At 43.2% G+C, this 6,332-nt stretch overlaps 1 long non-coding RNA gene across 2 annotated transcripts; it reads left to right on the top strand.

Annotated features, from left to right (window-relative positions):
* LOC147361039 (uncharacterized) lies at positions 1 to 5,708 on the top strand. Of its 2 annotated transcripts, none has more exons than XR_015140051.1 (3): positions 1 to 895; positions 3,901 to 4,005; positions 5,124 to 5,708. It is a non-coding gene; the product is annotated as an uncharacterized LOC147361039 (long non-coding RNA). The 2 variants fall into 2 exon arrangements; XR_015140050.1 differs by having other exon boundaries at positions 3,892 to 4,005.
* Positions 5,709 to 6,332: the final 624 nt, after the last annotated feature.

Raw genomic sequence — 6,332 nt, 5'->3', positions numbered from 1 at the left:
GGCAGGAGATAGGTTTGGGAATAAACAACACAGAACTGCTATCAAATCCTTGGATATTTGTGCCCACACTCTACCATTTGCTTCAGGCAACTCCACACCTCCTTGGTGTTCAATAAACAATTTTTAAACTGAAGTTTTAGGAGAAACTTTAAGCTATAGGATGACAGCAGTACAGAGCGGGAGGTTTGAAGACATGAGATAAAGGGGGGATTGGTAACAGAACAGTTATTTGACTTGATAGATGGATCAGACAAAGAACGCATGTGAGTGGATCATCGGGAGCAGAGGGGAGACGTCTCCTTGGAGACTGGAGGCAAGGGGGAAAGAGAGGAGCTGACATGATGCTCACGGGAGGGCAGGGAGCTTCTTTGGGCAAATGTGTTTGGAGACAGTTTGAAACAGCTGCTGTAGGGAAGGCAGGAGGAAGCTAACCAAGGAGGCATATAAGAGATCAGCCAGTTCCCTGTGGCTGCAGGAGCAGAGCATTGATTGTCTACTGCATGTCAAGATGCAGGTCAGGTCACTTGATCCTCTCAGTAGCCCTGAGGGTACCATTGGATGGATTAAGAAAACTGAGGCTCACTGGTAACTTTCTCAGAGTCACACAGTGAAGGAAATTGGATTAGGAATTTAGATCTGACTCCAAAAATCTGTGTTCTTTCTCCACACCCCACCACCTCTTGTGAGATTTTGGCTCATTAGGGAGAAAAGCCTTCCTCACACCATAATCAACTCTTGGCCAGCTCAAGGCTTCTTAATCACTCCTTTTCTGGGTCAGCAACAGAGAGGACGCTTATGGTCATGGAGGTACCACCTTTGCCAACTACTGATTTTTCACTCAGAAGAGGATTTCTCAGCTGCTTGACGAACTCATTCTGTGTGCCTCTCCCACCTGGTATGTAGCAGGCTATTAGCAATTGGCCCTTTTATCAGATGTCCAACTGCTCTGCCCCCGGGTATAAGGAACTTCAATCATGTCTGCTTACACAGCTTAACATTCAGTAGTGATTAAAAAACTAAAAAAAACATTTACAATTCACTTCTTATAAAGTGAATCCAACAAATCTTTAAAACAGAGATGTGCATACTACTATATATAAAATAAATAACAAGGACCTACTGTATAGCTTCCCAGGTGGTGCTAGTAGTAAAGAACCCACCTGCCAATGGAGGAGATGTAAAAGATGACAGTTTGATCCCTGGGCTGGGAAGATTCCCTGGAGGAGGGCATGGCAACCCTCTCCAGTAATTTTGCCTGGATAATCCCATGGACAGAGGAGCCTGGTGGGCTACAGTCCATAAAGTCCCAAAGAGTCGGACACAACTGAAGGAACTTAACACACACATGCACATTTTATAGCTCAGGGAACTATATTCAATATCTTGTAATAACCTACAGTGAAAAAGAATCTGAAAAAGAGTGTGTATATATATCTCTATATATCTGAGTCTTGCTGTACATTCTAAATCAAGTATACTTCTACTTAAAAAAAACCCAGAGATGTGGAATACTTCTATAACTCCTGGAATTTTTTTCTAGTTGAGTAGGACCTATCCATGACTGATGTTTGAAATTACCCATCAAGATTCAGCTCTTGAACTAAGAATCCAAGCATAGATACATTTGAAAGTCCCAATGCCTTGGAAGAAACCACTCTCTGTATCACATGGTATCCACAATTACACTTTGGTGATCATGACAGATCCATGATTGTGGTAAGAAGAGGAGGAGGGGTGGAAGAGGAAGATAAGATTGGGAGAGGGGCAGACTTCTTGGGAGTGTAGGAAAAAAGTGATTGGTACCCAAGTGAGATGGAGAAGGCAATGGCACCCCACTCCAGTACTCTTGCCTGGAAAATCCCATGGATGGAGGAGCCTGGTGGGCTGCAGTCCACAGGGTCGCTAAGAGTTGGACACGACTGAGCGACTTCACTTTCACTTTTCACTTTCATGCATTGGAGAAGGAAATGGCAACCCACTCCAGTGTTCTTGCCTGGAGAATCCCAGGGACGGGGAAGCCTGGTGGGCTGCCGTCTATGGGGTCACACAGAGTCAGACACGACTGAAGCAACTTAGCAGCAGCAGCAGCACCCAAGTGAGAAGAGGGAGCAAAGGAGGAAAGACTGGAGTCACAAAGACCAGTTTTGTGTCTGAGGCACCAAGGAACAGAGGAGGGAGCCCGGGAAGGAAAGACCTGGGTTGAGGAGCTCAGGGCAAGCAGCACGATGGAGGCCCAGAGGCAGAGTTTAAGACTCCATCATTGTGAGGCTGGGTAACAGCACATGGGAACAGGATGTGGATGAAGCCTGGTGGCCTTGAACATCTGGGAAAGTGGAGGAATGGTGCCTTGTGTTTGCGTAGGGGAGGGATCAAAGAGGTCTTAAGGTCTAGCTCAACTGTTGGTAACTCCACATGTCTAAACAGGGCCAACAGGGAGCCACACACCCCTGATGTCAGCCTGAGGTAAGGGAGTGTATGTGGTCTCCTTTGGGGCAGGGGGTTGGAAGGCTCTGACCTGGTGTATCTCCCCACTGGACCTTGCTAATAAGGCGTCATGTATTTCAATTTTTTAAAATATTTTTTTTTATGGCTGGATCTTCCTGTGCTGTTCGGGATCTCTAGTTGTGGTGTGTGGACCCAGCAGTTTCGGCACAAGAGCTTCACTGCTCCAAAGCATGTGGAATCTATTGGGACCAAGAATTGAACCCAAGTCCCTTGCATTGCAAGACAGATTCTTAACCTTGGGTCCACCAGGGAAGTCTCCGCTGCATGTATTTCTAATACTAATGTTTCCTAAGAAGCTGTTATTTAGTTGGATCAGAAAGCATATTTTCTATATTATATATTTTTAATGCCTCCCAGAAATTCTGATTTGAATGGGGCATGGACCCTGTTCTGTATTCTTGGAGTCTTATTGGATTTGGTTGGAGAAAACTAAAAAGGAAGTTCAATGTAAATCAAAGGATGCAGAATAGAATTTGGAACCAGAGAAGGATATATGGGCATCACCAGACAGGGAGACAGAACAAGGGTGGAGGGCCCCCAAAGACACACTTCGTCTACTTCTCAAATGGGTGTTTGCCCCCCCCAGCCCAGCAGGGTGCCTCCGGATGGGTCCTGGTCCAATGTGGAATGTTACTGGAGATTGGGAGGCAAAATAGAACCGGAGGTAGAATGGCACCCAGTTGTGTCAGAATCTTGACTGTGCTGGAAAGTCACACTGCTGATAATCCAAATGGAATTAACACCTTTTGTTGTTAACTTGACACTTCTCACCCAAGTTAATGAACAGCTTACAGTAAAACTAAATCAGTAACTTTAGGGACCTGGAAAAGAGTTACCAACTTTCCACAGACCCACCCTCGCTTTATTGAACTTGGAAACCTCTGTGTTAGTCTTGCATTAATCCTTCTTGAGCTGGCACAACACGATTGTGCTGAAAAGTCATGGAATTCACCACATTCATCCTTTAATTAGACTAAACTTGGATTTAAAAGCTTCTGTGTGATTTGGAAAAATCCAATCTTTGGTCTCAGACTGCTAAATCCTCTGAGGATTTTGGAGTGCAAATATACAAATCATAATACAGTGTTGGGTTCTGTTAATCTGAAGAGTATGTGAGTCATTTTAAACCTAGAGTATTTTAGACTTAGTCATTTCCTTCATGTGAAATCCAACTTTCCAGTATAAAAGTTAGGAAGGGTAAGGTTTTCCAGGGTATGGAACTACAAGTCTCCAGTGTGGAGACTGGGTATGGCGGTAACATTGCTGATGGAACTTGCCACATTTTGTTGCACCTCTGATTAGACACTTTTTCCTTCATCCGATCTTTTCGTCTTGTAAACTTTCTTCTCTGTTTTCTCTTGCTTCTTTATTCTTCTTGCTGTTGAGCTCCATCAGGAATTCATTTTCTCCGGTGAGTTTCACGTGAAGAAAACGTCTGCAGCTGAACCTGGTGCTTTGAATCCTTTCCCATGGCATGGAGGGTCACAGAGATGCTCAGATGTAAGCTCCAGTTCTCTGCACAGTAGGTGCTCAGCAGACATGTGCTGAATGAATGGACTTTTAGAACAGCATAAAATTAAAAAAAAAAATTATAGAAAATTCTGTCTCTGAGTGGGTTAAAGCACTGACACTTAACCCTTATGAGTACAGTGGAAGTCACAAGCATCTCATTGGAGAGTTTATATCTTGATTTTTCTTTTGTTTTATAAATACAGATTTTAAAATATAATACTCTTTTTCTCTCGATCCTGTCATTTGTTTCTCAGAAGAATCGTGTGAGAAGGGCAGAGTGACTGTTTTGGGTTGGCCAAAATGTTCGTTCAGATTTTTCCATAATGTCTTACAGAAAAGCCTGAATGAACTTTTTGGCTAAGCCAGTACATCAACTATACCTCAATTTAAAGAAAGAGAAGAAGAAGGAAAAAAAAAAAAAAAAAAACAGAAAAAGGATTGACCTATGACCCTATGAAGTAAGCACGATTCTTCTTCCCATTTTATAAAGAGGGGAAGCTGAGGCAGACAGAGGCTGAGTAACTTGTCAAAACCTCACACAAGCGGAGCCAGGCAGTGGGTCTGGGCCCATGTTCTTAACCTGTCTTCACATCACTGGCTTTCAGCTGCTTCCTGCAGTTTCTTTAAGCAAACCAGGCATAAACAATGTTCATTATGAGATAGTTTCCAGAAAGATTAAATTGAATTATTAACTTCTTTAGGTTCCCATCAGTATAGTCAAGAATCCTCTTGAATGGTATTATGCAAAATTTGTATCCCATCCATAGGTTTGATCTATGAGCCTCTGCTTAGGCTTTTTCTTATAGAAACTGGATAAGGTGTAAGTAACAGTTAAAATCTAAAATCATACTTGTTATGTAGACTCAGGAAACCTTCAGAGTTTACTTGTGAGATCGTTTCACTTTTGGGGTCTTTGGTCAAGGACCCTTCCTTCTTTCAGGGTACCAGAGGACACAGTAGATTTCTGTACTGAATAAGCATTATCCTAAAATTCTAAAGCTTGAGCATAGTTGCAGCATCAGGTAAGACAGTACAAGGTTCCTTTTAAAAATTTTTTAAATTCCTTATTTTATTGTTTATTTTTGGCCATGCCCCATGGCATACAGGAGCTTAGTTCCCTGACCAGGGACTTCACCTATACCCCTCGCATTGGAAACTTGGAGTCTCAACCACAAGGCCCCTGAGGAAGTCCCACTGGACCACTGAGGAAGTTCCAGTTTCCTTTTAAAGATACGCATATTGACATACATCCAGGATCCCAGTCTACCTGCCTCTGGACTACAAGGTGACAGATGGATCACGTGGTCATGGAAAGTCATACCCAGATCAGGTCACCACAGGATGAAGCTTCATTTCTAGCTGAGTTCGTTTCACTAAATAAACATTTACTGAAGAAAAACAATATTTATAATTTGTGTGTGCGTGCGTGTCCTCAGTCGTGTTTGACTTTTTGTGACCCATGGACTGTACCCCGCTAGGCTCCTCTGTCCATGGGATTTCCCAGGCAAGAATACTGGAGTGGGTTGCTATTTCTTCCTCCAAGGGATCTTCCTAATCCAGGGATCGAACCCACATCTCCAGTGTCTCCTGCATTGGCAGGTGGATTCTTTACCACTGTACCACCTTGGAAGCCGATAATTTTAATACCTTCTCCTAATAGTATATTGACATGATTGGGTCCTACTACGTTCATAGGTTGCGTATAATTTCTAGTTTAAAAGAATCATTCCATGGGCACCCAGTTTTCTGTCATTTCTTTACAAGTGAAAGAAAAGACAGGGTTATCCAAAACAGCCCTGTGTAGTGAGCTTTCCCTCCAAACAACAAAGCATGAAGTTCTCCCCTTGGACCACTTGAGGGCACCCTTGTCCTCTCCCAAATATTTACTCAAGGTGACAAAAAAATCACCTCTTCATTCAAGTTGGATGACAACAGCAATTTGCTAATTTCTATTTGTACTGATATTTTGTTGTTTCATTTTAGATCTTTCCTAATGTCACCTTTGATAGCATTCACCGGCTTTCAACTCTGCCTACCCATGGGCTTCCCTGGTGGCTCAGTGGTAAAAAAAAAAAAAAAAAAAAAAATCTGCTTGCCAATGCAGGAGACGTGGGTTTGATCCTTGGGTCAGGAAGATTTCCTGGAGGAGGGCATGGTTTCCCAGACCAGATCACTAGTCTGGTCTGGGAAACCCCATAGACAGAGGAGCCTGGTGGGCTAGAGTCCATGGGATCACAAAGAGTCAGACATGACTGAGTGACTAAATAACAACAACATGAGAATCATTCACCTGGGGCAGTTTGAGAAAACCTTGA

The sequence above is a fragment of the Bos grunniens genome, chromosome 13 (assembly GCF_055505025.1).
Source record: "Bos grunniens cultivar Pamir isolate PY7600 chromosome 13, Bosgru_T2T1.0, whole genome shotgun sequence".
NCBI lineage: Eukaryota > Metazoa > Chordata > Mammalia > Artiodactyla > Bovidae > Bos > Bos grunniens.
Note: the sequence above shows the minus strand (reverse complement) of the source record. Positions and strands in the feature narration are given on the sequence as shown.